Source organism: Protopterus annectens, chromosome 10.part0 (genome assembly GCF_019279795.1).
Source record: "Protopterus annectens isolate FY-2018-M chromosome 10.part0, PAN1.0, whole genome shotgun sequence".
Classification (NCBI taxonomy): domain Eukaryota; kingdom Metazoa; phylum Chordata; order Ceratodontiformes; family Protopteridae; genus Protopterus; species Protopterus annectens.
In genome coordinates, this window is record NC_056744.1 from 1,667,401,261 (window position 1) to 1,667,423,604 (window position 22,344).

Consider the following 22,344-nt stretch of genomic DNA (forward strand, 5'->3'; position numbering starts at 1 on the left):
CAGTGTATTATTTTCCATAAAATAAAATAAAATAAATCAGCAGGCAAAATTTTTCTCTATATGGCATAATAACTAGCATAACCATAGATGGATATATGACAGAATGTTATATATAACCAGCGGTTAAAAAAGTCATAAACATTGCTATCACAACCGGCTTCCAATCTATATAACAACTCTCTTTACCTTGTTTCAGCACACATATAAAGCCCCAATATGCATAATCTGAGCAATATATCCCAGCGGATGTAATGAGCTACATTCGCTGAATACATATTCGAAAAATACATTTTTTAAAAAAGAGAAGTACATATTTAAGAAAAAATACTTATTTAAAAAGTGCATGTTTAGGACAGTAATTCAAATGCATAATAACAAGATCTATGTATAAGGGCGTACGCCTCAAAAGTGCTCCGTGGGGAGGTAACTCTTGGGGACGTCATGGCCGATTTCTTCATGATACTATTATAATGCATAGCTAGGTATGTCATAATGTTAACCTAAATTACCTAAAGTATCTAGAACAAACTGTGTAAAAAGATATAAATAAGTGAGAAAAAAATCCAAAAACAATCACAAGTAATCTGAATGTAGGTACATAAATATAAATATATATCTGTAAAGCAACTGAAGCTTCCAGAAGGACAGATCACTATCTAATGCAGCCAAAATATCTGCAGTTAAAATGTCTTATTATAGAGGTCTATTATTTAAAATTGGCTTGATGGATGTAAATTGGTTTATTCCCGGATCATTTTGAGCTTTTAGCAGAAATATCCATTTTAGTTCTACACATGCTAAGTTATTAATATTATCTCCTCCTCTAACATTATTGCTCACTACTTGTAATACTTTAAATGTAAAATAATGTGAACTATACTCAATGATATGCTTTGCAAGTGCATTTTGCTCATTCTGCTTCCTAATGTCGTAGAGATGGTTATATACTCTATCTCTAAGTCTCCTTTTTGTAAGACCCACATAGAATGCGGGACAGCATTCACAAGTGGCTAAGTAAACAAGATTTGTACTGTCACAATTGAAAAAATAGTTTGGGTGAAAAACATGTAGTCCGTGAGGGTGTTCAAAGGTTTGTTTTTTAGAGATATGTGGGCACATATGACACTTGCCACAGGGGTAAGTCCCTTTTTTAACTGAAACCACGTCTCTAATATTGCTGTTTTGTTTTTCAGTGCATAAGATCTGCTTGAGGTTAAAACAATTTCTGTAGCTAAAAGTAGGGTATGTACCAACTATCCTTGTCGTGTGTGGATCCATAGTCAATATATTCCAGTTCTTCTTGACTATCTTCTGAATATTTACTACGTCACTCGTATATTTTAACAAAAAAGAAGTCTTTTCTAAATTGCCTTGCTTTCTGTTATTGTGGTAAAAGGAAAAATGAGGACGTTGTGTTGGGATGTGTGTATTTGGTGGTGTACCTAAAACCTGTTGTTTACAATTTTTAATCAAATGACTATTATAGCCTCTATCTTTTAGCAGCTGTTCTAAGAAAGTAACTTCTCGTATGCAGTCAGAGTCATTAGTACAGATTCTAGATATCCTGTTTAACTGACTAAGGACAATACCTGAGAAGGTGTGTCTAGGATGCATACTCTCAAATTTTAGAAGAGAATTCTTCCATGTTGGTTTCCTATAGAGTGACGTACTAATGCGTCTGTCTATATTAAATTTGAGAGTTAAATCTAGAAAGTTTATCTCTGTGTCCGAGGTTTCAATAGTGAATCTAAGGAAAGAGCTCGTGGTTTCTATTTCTTTTATAAATTTAATGCAATCTGTATGAGTGCCTTCCCACACAAAGAGTACATCATCCACAAACCTTTTGTAGAGTTTAACATTACTGAACAATGTGTGTTTAAACAGAAAGTTACTCTCCCATTCATGGACTACTAAGTTTGCATAACTGTTTGCGCAGGGGGTGCCCATGGCAACCCCCCACTTCTGTAAATAAAATTTATCTTTAAACATAAAAATGTTGTTATTAAGTACAATCTCAAGTAGATAGTTAATCAAAATCTGTCTATTATGAGTGTATTGAGATCTACTAAGTAATAGGTCATTTATGGCTTGTTGTCCTAACTCATTCGGAATGCATGTAAATAAGTTGACTACATCCATAGTTACTAGAAGATAGTTAGAGACATCTTTGTCAAGTTTAAAGTCTCTCAAGAATTCAATTAGTTGATATGAGTCTGATAGTATGTCAGGAATTGCATTCACCATGGGTCTTAACATTCGTTCCAAAAAGGAAGAAATAGTATATGTACACCATCTCTCACTAGCTACTATTGGTCTCATCGGCACGGGTGTGATATTTTTATGTATTTTGGGCAGACCTTTTATGATGGGTACCATAGGGTATTCAATCATAAAATATTCGTAGGTCTCACAGCTAATTTGCCCACAGAGTAGCAAATCGTACAAATCTGCCTGTATTCTCTTGATGGTATTTTCTATAAAGGTTTTAGATACTGGGGAATACGTATCAGTATCTGCAAGCAAAGATGTCATAGTATTTGTATACTCAGTGGTGTTCAGTAAAACTACCGCACCACCTTTGTCTGCAGGTTTAATAGTTATTGTTACATCACGTTTCAGTTTAGTAAGTGAGCTTCGCTCTTGTTTTGTCAGATTGAAAAAATTACATCTATTCTTGTTCTTACCATAATAGTCATAGATGTCTTTTTCACATAATTTGGAAAAACATTCCAAGTTATGGGGAATGGGTGGCATGTAGTTGCTCTTTCGTTTAAAGAATTCTTTAATACCATCTGTCTGTATAGAGATATTATCTTTAAACAATAATTTTAAAGCCACATTGCGACAGAACAATCTAAGATCTATCAGCGTTTCACTTAAAAAACTGAGTTGAGAGGGTATGAAGTTCAACCCTTTGTTAAGAAGTGTAATGGTAGAATCTGTCAGGGAAAGGTCTGAAAGATTACAGACTAAGTCATTCAGTTCCTTAGTTTTCTCATCTGTCCATATTTTTCTTCTGAGCCTTTCCTCTTGCGAGGCCCCCTGCTGTTGGAACGGCCTCTCCACGCCGTCTGTTGTTTGACGGGGAATGGTAAAAAATGGGTAGATGTAGTTGCTGTGTCCTTGGGTCTAGCCCCGGATATCATGTTATTCTTGTCAGCTTGTTGATTAGGAAGAGGGGTATTATTGGCAGAATTATGTCCCAAGGGACTGCTATTCAAGGCAGATTGTGACGAAGTGCCAAAAGATTGAGAATTATTAACAGTCACAGTGGGTGGTGCAGCATTAACTTCTGCAGCTATAGGGTGTATAGCAGTGGTGGTGGTGGTATAAAGAGGAGTCACAGTCTCTGTCGTGGTAGGAGAATGTGCAGTCCTTGGCCAAACAAATATCTGGCCGTTAGCAAAGTCATTAGAATCTCTGACCAGCTTCCTTTGTTTCGTTTGTCTAAGTCTCTCACTAAACAAATGTACTTGTGAGCGTATATTGTCTAGTTTTTGTCGACAATAATCCGATTTGTAAGACTCATTAAGGTGGCGTTGTTGTGAGTCTACCTTGCCTCTTAGTTCTGTTTCTAAAGGGGCAAAATAGTCTAAAAGTAGTCTGATATAGTTAAAACCCAAATCTATGTTTAGGTCTTGCCATTTGCGTAGCAATATGGGGTGGCTTTCCCCATATGTCGGCATGCAAAATACTCGCATGCCGCGAGGTATCACTTTGAAATGGAGGCATGCCTCAAGGTGTAAGCATTGCCAAGCATACCTCTGTAGTTTATAAAGATCATCCTGAAAAGTCTTACTGAGAGTATTAAATTCAGTTAACATCTCACCATTGTTAGTAGCATTCACCGAGGTGGTGTGGTTCGATAGCTCCAGAGTCAATAAAGGGTTGGTATTACAATGTAAAAGGGATTCCCATACTGGTGTCACGACCTCCCTCGCCTCTGGTCTAAAATCCAATTCAATATCAGTCGAATCCATGCGTAGAACCAAAACAGCACGCTGAAAGCAAAAAGTGTTCGTAGGTAGAAAACTGTTATTAGTTCTTGAAGACGCCTTCTGACAAATAGAGAACAAGTAACTGGTATCAGGAAACAGAAGAAGTCACCACGAATAATAGGAACCTCCGTTGTAGTAAAAATTAAAATCCGTTTAATGTAACAAGATAAAATGAGCGCTTTCGCATAGCAAAGCTATGCTTCTTCAGATAGTCAACTCACATATACATTTCAGCTCTATTTATATACAAAAGCCATTTTTGGCGGGCTTGTTAACTGATGTAATCAATCAATCAAATTAAAATAAAATCAAAACAGTTGCCGAAACTTCAAGTCACAAGTATATGAAAACTAAGGCTCATAGCATTTAAAAAGTATAACAGTATTAGAACATATAGAAATATATATTAAAATATATTAAAATGTGAAACAGCTTTACTAACAAACAGAGCGATCCTACGTGGTAACTATGTAACATTTTTTAGCACCTTTGTTAACATCGGTTCTTAACATAGTAAGCATTGTTGTACTTCAATCCCTAGCTAAGTTAACTGCAGTGTATTATTTTCCATAAAATAAAATAAAATAAATCAGCAGGCGAATTTCTTCTCTATATGGCATAATAACTAGCATAACCATAGATGGATATATGACAGAATGTTATATATAACCAGCGGTTAAAAAAGTCATAAACATTGCTATCACAACTGGCTTCCAATCTATATAACAACTCTCTTTACCTTGTTTCAGCACACATATAAAGCCCCAATATGCATAATCTGAGCAATATATCCCAGCGGATGTAATGAGCTACATTCGCTGAATACATATTCGAAAAATACATTTTTTAAAAAAGAGAAGTACATATTTAAGAAAAAATACTTATTTAGAAAGTGCATGTTTAGGACAGTAATACAAATGCATAATAACAAGATCTATGTATAAGGGCGTACGCCTCAAAAGTGCTCCGTGAGGAGGTAACTCTTGGGGACGTCATGGCCGATTTCTTCATGATGCTATTATATTGCATAACTAATATATCATAATGTTAGCCTGAATTACCTAAAATATCTAAAACAAACTGTGTAAGGTGTTCATATATCCTGTTTTTCAGTCTTCTCTCCGTCTTACCTACATAAAAGGAAGAACAGGAGCAGCACTTAGCCATATATACAAGTTTGCTTGAACCACAATTGCCACTCTTTAAAAAAATATGACTCTTATTTTGATTATCAAGAGTAATAGTATTTTCTGTAAAGTAGTATATACATAGAACTCAGGGGTTGTTGCATTTCAAAGTAGAAGGAGTAATGGCTCCCCTGCATAAGTGCCATAAAATTAACTGTTCTGTTTCTGACATTGATGTGACAGTCTGGAGAGAAGTAAGAATGTGTGTTCAGTACACTGAGTGTCAGTCTAACTTAATAATTTTCAGTAGACTCTACAAAAACTTAAACCTATTTTCTTTATTTGCAGCTCTTGTCCATATCTATATGCAGAGTGATTACACCCAACCTAATATTGTAATAGCCAATGTTGAAGCACCTCGGGGGAAATGTAACTGCACAACCTCATACTAGTATAAACAGCAGTCTTACTTTCATACTTATATGTGCACCCCCCCAATGACTAATACAAAAAGCACCCACTACATACTGAATAACTGCAACACCCAGCATTCACAACCTTTCCTACATGTGTAGTTAAAACTGTAATATCCTGCTAAAGATTCTGTTTTATTTTATTTTATTTCTCGCAAAACTAGTCATTGCTTTAACAAGCTCCACTCAGTAGCACTTATACTAAACTACTAGAAAAATGGTTTGACATGAACTCCATATGGTACATTATTCTGCTTTTGGAATGGGTGACTGAGCTTGACAGATGTCTTCTTTCTTAGTATGCATTGGCAGTGTGTTAGCAGGTATTACTGTAGCATTTGATGATGGAAGGCCATACAGCTGAGGGTTCTAGCTCTACACCAGGTGCTTTGTTTAATTTTCTATTACTGACTGTGCAGGACAGCTCAAAGGGATACTGCACTCCTAATATTCCAACTTTCAGATGATACCTTGTAATGTGTTCACACATGCCTGACCTCATGGTAGGTCAAGTAAATGTGAAAGTTCATGTGACATTCATTGAAAAGGAAAGGGACTGTAGTAGATGTACTTTGTCGTGTAGAATAACTTTTCAAAAGTTATCAATTTCCTATATCATACAGTTTTTCACATAATTATGTTCTATGTATTCATTTTATTCTCTATTACTCTCCTTAATTATTTTCCTCTTTACCTACATTTCCTTATAGTATTAAGTATCATGTTTAAAATCCATAGTACTTGTGATACCCCTGCACTAGCCCAGTAATCAAGGAGTCTCAGTCTTCACCACGAGCACCAGTGAGGGATGTGCACATTGGGAGCATGATGAGTACACACACAGGAAAGAACAGTTTCATTTAAGAGCACATAGAGATCACAGTCAGTCTGTGGCGGGTTTCTCCCACTCTCCACAAACCCAATAAGACTCCACACTGGCACAGCTATAGGGTTAAGATGTCAGCCGAGTGGTCAATCCAAAACCTCCGGCACCCTGTCTGTCCAGTCAGAGCTTTGTGTCCCTACCCAAGTAGCTGACACACACACACACACTTTGAGATTTGATTTATATACAAACACACATATACTCCTAAGGAAGGCAGGCACAGGTTCACTTGCTATACCCCCTTCTGCCCAGATCATAAGGTAGTACCAGCTGCCACCAACCACTCTTATCAGCTACTATAAGGCCCTTCCCAAAGTGTGACCAATTCTACTTTGTAATGTTACTATTATCCAAATGGTAAGTGTGACCAACACTTGAAGGCTATTTAGGAGTGGCCTGTACACTGTCACCAAATACATATGCAAGTACTCCATGAGTTTAAATATCTCTAAACAAACCAGCCACAATTAAAAGGTTTAAATATGTTTATTAATAAATAATAAAAGAACAAGACAATACGTAGTAAGTCAGCAAGTGACAACAAAGTTCAGAATCACAGGAAATAGTTTAAAACAACATTGCAGGACAATCTCAAATAAATACAGAAAACATCTAAACTAATATTTACTGTATTCCTATCTATATCTAAGGGAAAATGTGTTCTAAATAACTTACTTACAGAGCAAGACAAAGTACTGATGAGAGGATGTTGTCAGATCTAAAGACAAATACAAAATGCACAGACTAACTCTCTGAGATAGTTCTTAAATTACTATCAAACATTTCTCCTAGGTTATCTCCAATTCCATTTCACCTCTGCCTTTAGGTCCCAGGCTAACAGAAACTTAAAATTTAGCACCTCTGTGTCAAAAATACTTATCTCTCAGATGTTTGCCTGGAACTGGAAATCATAAAACAGTTAAACACTTTTACATTTTAAACATGTAATTATTTCTGTTTCCAGACAATAGAAAGAATTTCTAGCTGCAGGCCTTCTGTCACCTAGCTGAGATAAATACCATCATAAACAATTCACTTATTTTCTTCTTTTTTTTCCAAAATCTCTTTATTTCAATTTCTTTTTTTTCCAAATAATAACAATGCAGTAACTCAAAAACACAAATAAACAATACAAATACATATCTAAAGAAAACAGACAACACTCTTGTTTCGAGAAAATTATACATACATTCACACACACACACACACACATATATATATGTGTATATATATATATATATATATATATATATATATATATATATTAGAAGTCACTACATCGTCAAGTAGAGTATGAGAATTCATATGTTCATTTGGTCTCATAAGAGATAGTGGAATGGGGATAGTCTATATAGAAAGTAAAGATAGAAATTCAACCATTTATTGTATGGTTAGGGAAAATATCTAGATACACATATACTAAGAGAAGGGGGAAGATGCAAGAAAACTGGTTATACTACTTTCATTTCTTATTAAAAGGTTAGCTTTTTATGTCAATTTGTGGGCAAATTTTATTTGTCAAGAATTATATCTAGTAAGTAACCCCAATATTTTTGGTAATAGCGTTTGTTTTTTTTTGTTTTTGAATAAACTAATTTGTGAGATGAGGTATATTTGATAGCAAGCTTGCTAAAATTTTCACATGTAATTGGTGACATGACATTCCAATTCTTTATAATAAAAAATGTAATATTTTCTTAGAGTTTGCAAGTTAACTCTGTTCTTTTCCAGTAGGGTACACTGTTGTTACATGTTGGAAGCTCAGTACAACACACACTTCTGCACCACCAGATTAATACACACATAGCATATAGTCGCCTTTGGATCATATTAATATTCACAAATGACATAGAATTATTTACACTATTCTAGCTAGCTGGGTTGGCACCCTTCACAACCCCCCCCCAAAAAAAACTCAAACTAGTTTTTCAAGTGACCCTTGAGAAATGTTGCTTGAGAGGGTTGAGCCCATCTGGGGAATACCTTACCCTATTCCCTGTCTTGAGAACCCATTTGCGTTGACATTGCTAACCCCACTGCGGTGCTGCAGTGTCATATATGCTGGCAGTTCTATGCTCCACCTTAGTAACATGGCATTTTGCTGGCTAGCTCGATGTAGCCATGTTAGGGGATTGTGGTTTGTAACTACAGTGAATTTCCTTCCATACAGATAAGCTGAAGTTTCTGCAGTGCCCACACTACAGCTAGACATTCCTTTTCTATAGCTTCATAGCATTCCTTCTTGGGTTGGAGCCTACGACCAAGATAAACCACTGGATGCCCTTCTCCTTGTGAAGAAATCTGACTAAGTACAACTCAGACCCCATGGCTTGAAGCATCCACCTGCACAGCAAATTGTTTGCTGTAATCTGGACTGGCTAACACACAGGATTCTCCCAAAGCTCCTTCAAACCTCTTGAATGGGTGTCCACATGTTGAGGTTCACACTACCTTATCTGGCCTGTTTTTCCTTGTCAGATCTGTGAGGGGAGCAGCTGTGGTACTGTAATTGGGGACACCCTTTTTGTTCTACTCTGCTTCCCTTAGAATGGCTTCACCTGCTTTTTGGTAACAGGTGCAGGCCATTCCTGAATGGCTTCCACTTTGGCAGGTTATAGCCTGATCTTACCACTCCATATTCTAGGTAGGAGACCTCTGCCATACCCACCTGACATTTGTTGGGCTTAATAGTCAACCCTGTCCTCTGTTATCTCCCCAGCACCTCCCTGACATGCTGAAGGTGCTCTTACAGTAATGGCTATAGGTGGCAATATCATCTAGGTCATCAAGGGCAAAATCTCCTGCTCCTGCTAGGATATGATGTGCCAGCCTCTGGAAAGTCACTGAGGCATTTTTCATCCCAAAGGCCATCTTTGTGAACTCATACAAGCCAAAAGGAGTCACAAAGGCTGACCTCTCTCTCTTGCACTGGGAGTCAAGGGCACCTGCCATTAACCCTTGATAAGATCACTTGTGGTAAGCTACTTAGTCCCACCCAGATGCTCTGTGGCTTCATCTGTCCTAGGAATGGGGTAAGCATCTGACTCAGTGTAACGATTTAATTTCCTGTAGTCCACACAGAACCTGGTGCTGACATCCTTCTTTGATACCAGCACTACTGGTGTGGCCCATGGACTGCTGGACTCCTGAATCCTAGTTCCAACATTTCCTGTATTTTCTCCCTCAGAGTATTTTTGACTCTGACGCACCCTATAAAGGGACCTGCTTAATAGGCCTTTGGGGTCCTGTATCCACATGGTGCTACACCAGGTGGGTACACCCTGGTTTCCCAGTGAACATGTCCCCAAACTCTTGTAACACTGCTCAGATTTCACAAACCTGGGTAGGAGATAGCTGCTGGGACATTGCTACCCCTTCCACTGAGGTGTCAGTCTGAGCTTTCACCTTGTCTCCTGCCTTGCATACCTTTTGGCACTGCTCAGAGGTCCTGCAGTACCGTTTCATCTCTGGAAATCCCAGGCCAATAGATGATGTTCTTCATGTTTCACTGTTGCAGTCATCACACTTGAGTTATCTGCCTGCAGGTAGCCTGCAGTCGGCCCAAATACCAGAGTCTTGGGATTTCTGCATCAGATACAGTCGCCTCTTCCATGACGTCAGGTCGTCAGGGGTATAAAACATGCAGCTGACGCTATTACATCAGTTTTTCTTGCTGCGCAGTGTCCGAAGCAGAAGCAGTTCACAAGTGCCGGTCAGCCGACTCTTGAAATTTTCGTTTTCGAGATTCAGAACCGAAGTCTTCGAAAAAAGCTAAGTACCCCATTGGGGATCCTTTTTCTTTCTCTTAAATGATGTCAGTAAAAGTTAACAATTGTCTTACCTGTGGAAAGCAAATACCTCATAAAGATTTTCATTCGTACTGCATTCCCTGCTTAGGCCCAGACCACGATGTCCCTCGCTGTTGGTTTGATGCCTTATTCAACCCCCAAACTATTTGTTGTCAGTCTATTGGTCTATTTTCACAGCAAATTATTTTGGTACTCGAACTATTCAGAAATGGCTTCAGTAAGCCATCTGACTACCGATATTCTGAAAAAACATAAGGATAAAGACAGAGACAGACCGCATAGGTCCAAAGCTGCCAATGACGCTTCCGTTAAACTAGTCGCCAGTTCGCCGGTACTCAGTGAGGTGCTTTCACAGCCCCTGATACCCGCTACTTCATATTCACAGGCCTCTACTAAGACCCATTCGGAGTCTGGTAGGCCGCAAGATGCTTCTTTGACTATGGAACCTGTGGATGTCTCTACCTTTGATGGGTCCGGAGCCACTGTGCAGGCACCGGCTTCTGAGGATGTATTCAGGCCTACAGATTTGCATTTTAAACTGACGCCATCTTCTTCATCAAGGCCCAAAACTCGACGCACGCCTAGAAAACCCACGTCCAAACCGCATGGTCAGGCCCATATGCCTAAAAAACAAATGCTTAGAATAGCTGAAGACCTTATTACTTTAATTAGGGGAAGCCAGTCTTCCCCCTCTAAGAGACTAAGAGACATACAACTGATTTTCCTTCTGATTCTTCTGATCAAATTCTGAGATTTCTGTTTCTTCTGATTACCAGGATTTGCTCTTATCTACCTGTGAAGATTCTGATGCAGAGGATTCCATTCCCTCTGCTTCCCCTCCAGAAGATTTTTCTTTTGGTGAAACCTTGTACGCTCTTAGAGAGCATTTCCACTGGGAAAGCCAGGATTACTCTGACTCCAAAAAGAGGCTTAGGGAATTCTTACTCCTCCTTCAACACAGTCCTTTAGCTATCCCTCCTGTTCTGGACAGTGTACACAATGCCTTCTTGGAATCTAGGCTGGCCCCAGACACTTTACCTCCAGCTCCCAGAAAACCTGACAGGCATTACAGAGTACCTGACTCTCACAAGTTCCTCTTCAAGAATCCTACTGCGGATCCAGAGACCATTTCCCAAGGACCAAAGGGCATTAAGGCTACTGCTGCCAAAACCCTACCCCCTCTGATAGAGATTCCAGGGCCTTGGACAGATGGGGTAAGAAGGTATACACTTCTGCTGCTTTGGCCATGAGGGCCTTAAATTGCCAGTTTCATATGTTAAAGTATCAGCAGCATTTATGGGACTATTGAAACAGAAAGCGATGAAGATTCCTGACTGTGCTGAACATAAAGAATTACAGGATTTAATGCATTCTGCTGAACAAGTTGGTAAACATACTTTACAATGTGGTTTTGACTCTTTAGAAGCATCTTGCAGGGCTGCTGTCACTGGGTCTGTACTAAGAAGGCATGCTTGGCTTAAGGAGCAAAACTTGCCAGATCATGTTAAAGCTGAATTACTGGATGCTCCCTTAAACCAAGACCACCTGTTTGGCAACAAGACAGAAGACGTACTTAATAAAATGGAGGAAAAAGCTAAATCTATGCAAACTGTTAAAGATTTCCTGCAAATACAGCCTCCCAGATTTAGTTGGCATTGGCCTTCTAAGAATTGGTCCTTTCCAGTCTCTTCAAGGCCTTCTCAATCCAAACCCAGGAACAGCAGACCACATAGTTTATAGTCTCAGGCTACACACAGGCCTAAGCAGTGGGGGGTTCCCACTTCCAAAGCTGGAAGTAGTAAGACACCCCCATGGAAAAATGTCACAATGACTTAACTTTAACCCTTCCAAGCCCTGCTCAACTGCCTGCTCCCTTAGGAGGAAAGTTTGCTCTACATGCAAAAAAATGGGAACTCATTACCCAGGACAAATGGGTTTTAAATATAGTTTTCCAAGGATACAGATTCCACTTCCACACCCTACCAACCCCAAATGGGTGGCCAGACCTACCCCTAAATCAGTGGGCAGATGCTTAACAGCAGGTTCTCTCTGTTCTAAGTATCAGGGCTATTCAACCTGTCCCACCAGAAGAAAGGGGACAAGGTTTTTACTCAAGACTTTTCCTGGTATCTAGAAAAGATGGCTCCTGGCATCCTATCCTGGACCTCTCTATTCTAAACACCTTTTTGGTAATCCCAAAATTCAAAATGCTAGCACTTCAACAGCTGCTTCCTATTCTAGGCAAAGATGGGTGGTTGGCAACCTTAGACTTAAAGGAAGCTTACCTACACATTCCAATAAGGGAATCTTGCAGGAAATACCTACGCTTCAGAGCAGGCTCCATGCACTATCAGTTCTCTGCACTTCCCTTTGGCTTATCTACTGCGCCCCGGGTGTCTAGCTCCAGCCATTGCAGTTTGCAGGCAGAGAAATATTCAAATGTACCCATACATGGATGATTGTCTAATTCAGGCAGAAAGCCAGGACACGGTTTTAAAACATCTGGCATTTGTAAAGAAACTTCTAACCTCACCGGGGTACACCATAAATGAAAAGAAATCTCATTTAGTACCCTGCCAACAAATTGTATTCCTGGGAGCAAGCTTGAGCACAACTTCCCAGATGGCTTACCTCACACCAGAGAAGCAAGTTTATTTGACAGCCCTACTTCAAACTACTGGCCACAAAGACCCAGCTATCTGCAAGGAAATTCTTGCAAGCCTTGGGGTTCATGGCCTCTTGCATTCTACTAATTCCATATGCAAGACTGCATATGAGAAAACTACAGTGGTATCTAAAAAGCCTATGGTGTCAACATTCTCAGGACCTGGAGTCAATGATTCCTATCATTCCTTGTATAAAGACAGAGTTCCTTTGGTGAGCAGAGGCCTGCCACCTAAACAAAGGGACTCCCTTTCAATCTACCCTCTGCCACCCAAATCCTGACTACAGACGCATCAGACTATGCATGGGGGGGCTCACTTGGCATTGCGGTGCATTCAGGGCAAATGGAACCCGAGTCAGATGCACCTGCATATCAACCAAAAAGAAATGTTAGCTGTACAGAATTCCCTGACAGCCTTCAAAGACCATATCTTTCCAGGACAATTATTGGTAAAGACAGACAACACCACAGTTATGTGGTATATAAACAAACGGGGGGGAACCCACTCGTACCCTCTCTGCAGATTAGCCATGACTCTGTGGAACACAGCCTTGAGCTACCAAGTGCACCTACAAACTCATTTCCTGCTAGGCAAGCTAAATTCACTGGCAGGCGACCAAAGCAGAAATCTCATGGAGCCACACAAATGGAAACTGCAACCAAAAATATTCAACCTCTTGAGGAACAAGTGGGGGACTCCAGAGATAGACCTGTTTGCCTCCCCTCAGAACTACCAATTGGACAAATTCTGCACAAGGACTCCCCACAGTCAAGCTTGGAAAGTGGATGCCCTGTCCTTTACCTGGGGAAGCCTCTCAGTTTATGCCTTTCCCCTTCTGACTCTCCTCTCGAAGGTTCTGCTAAAGATCAAACAGGACAAACAAAGGACAATATGGATTGCACCAAACTAGCCTCGCCAGCACTGGTACCCCCTCTTGTGTAATATAATGCTGCTGAATCCATGGCACGTACCTCAGACACCTTCCCTGCTGTCCCAGCAGGTAGGCCAGATTATGCACCCTCAGCTTCAAACCCTGAACCTTGCAGCCCGGCTAATTCCTTGAACTCTCCAATAGCATCCCTCAGTAAGCAGGTGCTAGATGTCATTCTGGAAGCAAGGAGACCTAGTTCTAGAAAATCCTATGCTGAAAAGTGGAAAAGATACTGTTTCTGGATCCAGACCCAGGGTATGTGCACTACGGTGCCCAGTTTACCTCTTATTCTTCAGTACTTAACAGAAATGCTCCACAAGGGCCTATCCTTTTCATCAATTAAAATTCATGCCTCTGCAATTTCAGCAAATTATAATACTGAACCACCCCTCTTCTCTTACCCCCTGTTAAAGCAATTTCTCAGAGGGGCTAAAAATTTAAGAACCCCAAGTGAGCCCCTACTCCAGCCTGGGACCTTAACTTTGTATTGGTAAAGCTCACTCTCCCTCCATTTAAACCAGCTGTGACTGCAGAGTTGAAATTCCTTTCTTGGAAAACAGACTTCCTTCTAGACATCACTTCAGCAAGAAGAGTGACTGATTTACAGGCCCTCATGGTAGTGGACTCCTTCATTATCTTCCATGCAGACAGTGTTTCCCTCAGGACCATTCCTTCCTTTATGCCCAAGGTGGTGTCTAGTGTGGCCCTTAATCACTCCATTCATTTGCCTACCCTTTTTTCATAATCCACAAAACAAAGTAGAACAGATTCTGCACTCTTTGGACGTGCACAGACGACTTAGATTTTATTTGGACAGGACTAAGCCTCTCAGAAAATCTGAACAGCTGCTTGTTGGCTTTTTTGCAGGGGCAGAGGGGAAGGCCATTTCAAAGCAAACCATTTCTAAATGGATAGCCCATTGCATTCATTTCTGCCATAAGCACCGTGGAAAACCTACCCCACAGGGGATAAGATCACATTCTACCAGGGCTGCATCTACCTCTACAGCCTTTCTCAGAGGGGTCCCTACCAGGGACATCCTAGAAGCTGCTACCTGGAGCTCTGTTCATACCTTCACCAAGCATTACCACATGCCTATTTTTTCTAAATCCAGACCTGGTTTTGTCACTGCTGTTTTGCATGGCTTAATAGCTGGTCCTAATGCTCTCTAACTTCCTCCTCCCTTCCTTAGCTTTGGGAATCTATCCAAATGTAATGACTGCAACAGTGAAACACAAAGAACATAGAACAGTTGTGTACACTTACCATAAATGTAGATGTTCGAGTGTATTCACTGTTGCAGTCCTGCCAGCCCCCTGACTTCTCTTGGCTCTACCTTTCCTTCTTGTTTGATGTAATTGAGCTTTCTGGTGTATTTGCGTTTTGTTGGAGGTGTTACATAACATATAATTGCTTCCCATTTGGGGGCACCTGACATCTGGGGCAAGAAAAACTGATGTAATGGCGTCGGCTGCATGTTTTATACCCCTGACGACCTGATGTCATGGAAGAAAGGACAGCAGCTGACACAGAAATCCAATACTTTGATATTCAGGCTGGCTGAGGGCTACCTGCAGGCAGATAACCCAAATGTAATGACTGCAACAGTGAATACACTCGAACATCTACATTTATGGTAAGTGTACACAACTGTATTTTACAGCTTCACCATGGAGTAAGGGGGTCAGGAATTGTAACCAGAGCCCTTGGTTAACATCATACTGTTTACATACCCTCTCAAACATATGAATGAAACTATCAAAATTACACTCCTCTGTAAATTGTGGAAGAAATTTACTGACCTTTGTTGCTTCTGGGGTTCAGTTACTCCCTTCCCCATTACCTCCATGACTCTGGCGAAGAGTCAGCATCTCCATTTTGTTGTCTTTGCCTCTCCTTCTCCTCAACATCCAGGCGTCACAATTTCTCATTTTCCTCAGCATCTAGATGCCTCAGTCTCTCTGCTGCTTCTGTTTCCAAATGTTTGGCCTCCAGCTCAAGTCTCTCTAACTCCAGATGGATTAAGTCCTCTGTGGAAAATGTTGGCCATTGGCATGTAAAACTGATACAAAATATGAAAAATCAAAAGTTAATTTTACATGCTCATATGCTATGTGCAAGAGGATCGCAGCAGCACCCAAGCATGGGATCTGACAAAATATAAAATGAAATTATTAAAAGGGGATTAGATAAGCTAAAAGTAAATTCCCCATTATACTGGCCAGCATGCAGACTCATACAATGGCAGGTAACGGTGGTTGCGAAGGACATAGGCTGTCATGTAGTGCTGTAACTAGGGTATAGGTAAGTAGGTGTATGTAAATGAGCTAAGTTTACTGAATAGCAAAATAGGCCACCATGTCTGCAAGTACCTAACCGTGTAGGGGCTATAATGCGGTGGTTTGGGCAGAAGAGGCAGCTGACATGAAAACGGGGGATATCAGGTGTATGTAAATGAGCTAAGTTTACTGAATAGCAAAATAGGCCACCATCAGTGTCTGTGGATACTGAAAAGAGGATCTGAGAATGGAATGGAATGCAGGGTGGTGTGACAGGAACTGTAACACACCCCCTGCATTGTGACAGTGCCATATGGCACTTTACATTAAAGTAGTCTCCTCAGACACACACCTCTGAGCCTCTTAGAGCAAAATGTCTGGACAAACGCAGTACAAAAAGTGGGGCAAAAGGCCAGTAATAGGGATAGTTTTTAAATATTGCTTTCACAAACTTAGAATGTTGATAGAATAACAGGTGTTGATATATAGATTTAAAATGGTTGTATTTTTTCCACTGTATTTTTATCATGAAAGAGCTACATAGAAATGTATAGCTGAAATTTAGACAGCTCTGTTAGCTTAGTGGTTAGAGTTCTGGCTTTGCATACAGTAGTTCACAGTTCGAATACCAAGACCAGTCATTCAATTTTTACATGGGAATGCATTGTTAAATGTTTTTTTTATTTAATGATGTAGTAATTGATAGGTGTTAACCAGGGTAGTGTAGATGGTCCAAATTTCCAGTGTCAGTGGATATGTGATGTGATCTCACCCATGTAAACACAAGTGTCCCATGTCCCATGAAAAGTCACACCCCAAGGTAATATAATCAAAGCACATATGGGGATGTCATATAGTGTAAAACATATACACTTAATTACATGTCCGTAATGGGTAATTAATGTCCACTTCATACATTTATTTAAATGAAAACTCAGCAATGCTTAGCAGTGCTTAGCTGGTTTGAGCATTGCGTAGAAGTTTAATTTTAAGCAGCATTCAGCCCAGCTAAGTGGATTTGTGCACTGCTAAGCACTGATCAGCATTTCTGAAACCAGTTAAGCACAGATATGCAAGTGTGTATGTCTGAGGCTGCTTATCTATGCTTACCTGGTTTCAGAAATGCTGAGTGTGTTTGTTTCCAGAAGAGGACCCTTTCTACTCCACAATGTTCACACTAGCTGCAACATTTTTAAAGGTTTAAAACTGGAGGAAATGGGGGAAAGAAGGAAATGGCAATCAACTATAACAAGTAATAAGGCCTTTGCCACTTACAGTGGCCCATTCAAACTCCTCAGTAATGTAGCTGGCAGGTGGAATGTATCATAGTCAGCCAATCATACAGCCAGCATCTGCAGCACATTGGTATAAAGTATGCAAACATCCTTTAATCTGATTTTACCACATACTCGGCACCATTGGAGTACACACTTGGAAATTTTAACTGACAAAATGATAGAGGCTGCTTTGATACATCTCTATGTGCTGCAGACTAAGGGCGGTGATAATGATGCTGACAACCAGCACAGACTGAGGAGGAGGAGAAGAGTGTTTAGACTGAGGGTAACCTTTCAGGGGCTAAATGAGCTGGAGATAGTAGAGCACTACAGGGTGGACAGGGACATATTTCAGCAACTCACTGAGCTCTGCCACCCTCACCTCAGACCCAGAGCCAACAAAGGGGATCTGATCCCAGTGGAAATAAAGGTATGTGTAGCCTTAAATATGCTTGCTACAGGTACTTTCCAAAGACCTACTGGGGACATCATGGGGGTCTCACAGGCATCCACATCCAGGGCACTCCATCAGTTCCTGGATGTTATGCTAACACATGCCAGTGAGCACATTTATTTCCCCAGCACCCCTGAAGGAAGGACCAGCAATATGCATCTCTTCCACCATGTAGCAAACTACCCAGAGGTACTGGGTGTCATAGACTGCACCCATGTCCACATCAAAGCATCACCCGGTGGTAGAGTCTACATCAACCACAAGAGCTGTCATTCCATCAACTGCCTGGTCATGTGCAATGCCCATGGCATTATCATCAGTGTGTGTGCTGACAACCCTGGCAGTTGTCAAGACTCCCACATCTGGCACGCCTCACAGCTGTACTAGGCATTTGCCAGGGAGGACATCCCATACGGGCATCTTGTGGGGGATGCTGGCTACGCGCTGGAACTGTGGATGATGACTCCAATCAGAAATGCACAGACACACAGAGACACACACACACACACACACACACACACACACACACACACACACACACACACACACACACACACACACACACAAAATGAAGAATGCCAGAATGAGGCATATGCACAAACTAGGAATTCTTTTAGAGCATGTGTTTGGGATGCTCAAGTCATGGTTCCACTGCCTTGACATATCAGGTGTAGCCCTGCAGTACTCTCCAGCCACATGTGCACACACGTTCATTGTATGTGTCATGCTACACAATATGATCCTGTGGAAACAGCTGCAGCAGGAACCTCAAAGGGAAGGGACACACATCCCCCTCCAGTGCCAAGGTCACCACAGGCACAGGGGGACTTGGAGAAGGAACTGCCTCAGCCTGTCCCTGTAGGCAGACATAGGCATGCCCACTGCACCCTGGTCTTGGAAAAAAGGCAACACATAGCACATGCACTGACACCCTAGGGACCCTGGGACTGATGCCTCTCTCTGACCGTCACACACAGTAAAAATGATGCCACACACATCACACTACCTATACCTTACAATGTATAGGCTGTGTACTGTGTGCGTCTGACAGAGGCAGCCCTGGAGCACTGTCCTCGGAACTGCTGCTGCCACAAGGTAACTCACCCTTCTTAATAAATGAATGGCGTAGTACACTGTGGTAGCATATGTATGGTATTGCTGCATGTATGCATGGGAATGGAGTGGGTCACTGGGATAGCAGCAGACAATGGACAGCTATGTGGGACAACAGGCACACACTGCCAGGTTCTGCCCACCACACAATATGCAGTAGGCCCTGTGCCAGCAAAATCCCCTGCACTATGTCAGGGACTTACAAACAGTGGGGTCGTAGGACAGATGCATGGATGTCAATGTTGCCATCCCATACATAGGTCTAAGCTTCCAACAGCAGGAAAGCTGTACAAAGCCATTAAGAAATGAGTGGCAAAGGCTCAAAAACAGGCACATGCCATAAAGATTGCTCTTGCAAGCATTGAAAGTTAATGCAGTAACAACAGTTGCAGTAGCATGACTTCTCTGTAGTATGGGCAAGATGTCTGAAACTCAAATGGCTGTCATAACTTTCTAACTTCAGTCTTAAATAATTTCACTAATATTTGCCACACAACCACATGTTTAATGAAAAATGGAACCGAAGTATGAGACAAAAATCTGGACAGTCAGCGAAGATGTGTACAGTTGAGCGGTATGACCCCCCAACACACCCGTGTTCACATAGAACTGCAGTAGCATGTATGTTTGTAAGGTAATAGCAGCAGGCCATACATTCCCAGGCCTGTCACAATCAACTTGATATCTTTTTCCAGTTCTACAATATACAGGGGTCAATGTGCTCTGTATGTGTGTGGTTAATAGTGTCAAGAAGTACACAGCACTTACTAGTGGCTGTTGTGACCTACTGGTCTAACTATAGGACTACTGTTGTCAGGGTCCATGGTTCCAGACTGCCCGTGGCAACAAATCTGCATGTCAGCTACATGTACGGTAGGAGTTATACAGACTGTCCAGAAGAAATATATGTTACTGCAGGAAAGCTAGACAGTGGAGGGAGAGAAGGCCACACATATGGATAGCACACAGCTCTGAGTAATGTACATGGTGCCTAGTACAACAGCAGGGTGAGACAGGTCACTGTACTGCCAGGATATAAAGGCTGCTATGTTACTGTGTCAGTACTGACAAATCAGTGGGCACCATCCATACCCCTGGAATTAGAAAGATTCACAGAATTTCCACACCTATGCCTCCTATATCTGCTCTGCTTTTCATAACTTTGCATTTGCCTGACAAACTATCTGTAAACAAAATTGTTTGATGTGAAAACATCATGACAAGACAGTTGAGATGCAGACCTCATACCCATATGAAAAGGAAAGCGAATACAAAAACCTTCTACCATCTGTCTATGTTTGGAGCAGAAATATTAAAACCCTTGTCCCCATGTCTGGGCCTGTGTACAACTGCATTTATATGTGCCTGTCCAGATGTGTGTATGAAAGGGTTTGGCAGCTATGGCCAACATGTAGCCTTATAGTAACAGTGCAACACAAACCTTCTGAGGGTCACAGCAGATGTATAGGACACAATTATGGGCAACCTGCTAAACATGTACATTCAGAGGTGTGAAGTTCATAACCCTGTATGTGTTGTTATGACTTCTACCCCATTCCCACCGTAACTACAAATACATAACGACGGCAAGTGTGGACAAAGTCTGTGACTGCAATACACAAGGACCAAGAGACAGTTATAAGGGGGAGGGGAACCAATGGCCACACAAACATTGATTGTGCATACTAAAACAGTACGTGCAGTACCATAGGTTCCCTGCACTGTATGGAGTCAGTAAATAAATGTCTATCAGCAGCTTCTCACATTAATCTAGGCCAATCTGCCAATGACATACCAGGAAGTCAAAGTGCTATGTAGAATATGCCACACATATTATGGAATCCTTTGCTGAGTCCAATACAGTGTGTACCCACCCAGGATATTACTCACTTAATAAGGATAGAACACAACCAGGAGATCCCTCAGCCACTATATCACTGAGTTTCTGGATTGTTTACACAAGTTCATCAGCCTATCGGCTGTAGCACACAAAAGCCTGGACCAGAGTACAGGTAGCTCTGGACTGGAGTACCACTGTTACTATTGAAGATCATACTGGGCATGTTCTTACCTTAGACAATTTCAGCCCATGTTTGGGAGTCCCACTGTTAGTATTGAGGATCACACTGTGCATGCTCCTACGTCTGAACACACATCCCACTATAGAACTGTGTTGTCCATATATGCCTTTGTATACAGCTTTGTACATGTTATCTGTCACGCTCCACCTCTGTCACCCAGGATTACCCTCATCGGTCTGTATGTGGCACACTTAACATGTATCTGCATGTGTGGAGTGTCATACACACACACACACACACACACACACATATATATATATATATATATATATATATATATATATATATATATATATATGTATATATATATATATATATATATAACATATACATATATATAAAATATGGACAGGCAGAGAGAGAGAGAAACGCAGACTGAGAGAAAGAAAGATGCAGTGAGAGAGAGAAAGAGACAGACAGACACCCTGAAAGCCATAGAGTGATGTACTGCTAGAGACATTTGTACAACAGTTGTAAGCAGTGGCATGTGCAAGTACTTTGGCGAGCTCCTTTGTATAATAGTGATGTATGGGTGGTAATCTTCTATCACCCACCTTGTGTGTATTTCTGTATCATTTGCACTTACATCTGTATACACGCGCCAAACAGGCCTGTGTCTGTATAATGGTTGCCCATTTAATGGCCCTGATACCAGTGTCCTCCACAATAGTGGCCTGTCTGTCAGCAACTACTGATGTCATCCACCCCAACAGCAGTGGCAGACACTCTTCAAATTCATAAGGCTCGTAATGCATGAGATAAGTACGTAGCACTATACTACATACAATTAGATAGGTAGGGGTACTAATCTTGGTAGTCGTAACTGTGTTGTGTGTATGTGTGTCTGTGTGTATGTGCACACGCGCGCATCTGCGTCTGAGTCTCTGAATGTGTGTGTGTGTGTGTGTGTGTGTGTGTGTGTGTGTGTGTGTGTGTGTGTGTGTGTGTGTGTGTAGGTTATACCATTTTGAGGCCTGTTCCACCCAGTAAACCCCCCCATTGCCCCACTTTACAAGGGCTGCTGATGTCATTCATCTTGCAAGCATCTTTGGACACTCTTTAGCCATCTAAGCTTTGTGGTGCATGCGATAAGTATGTAGCACTATAGTACATACAACTAGATAGGTAGGGTGTTCTAATCTGAGTACTACCAACTGTGTGCCTGACTGTGTGTTTGTGTGCGTCTGTGTCTGGATCTGAGTCTGCATGTGTGTTTGTAGGTTATACCATTTTGATACCTGTTCCGGCCA

At 41.2% G+C, this 22,344-nt stretch overlaps 1 protein-coding gene across 1 annotated transcript in view; it reads right to left on the reverse strand.

The window, feature by feature from the left end:
* Positions 1-22,344, reverse strand: part of LOC122813882 (nuclear factor 7, ovary-like) — a 294,417-nt gene that overhangs the window by 149,662 nt on the left and 122,411 nt on the right. The window lies entirely within an intron of this gene.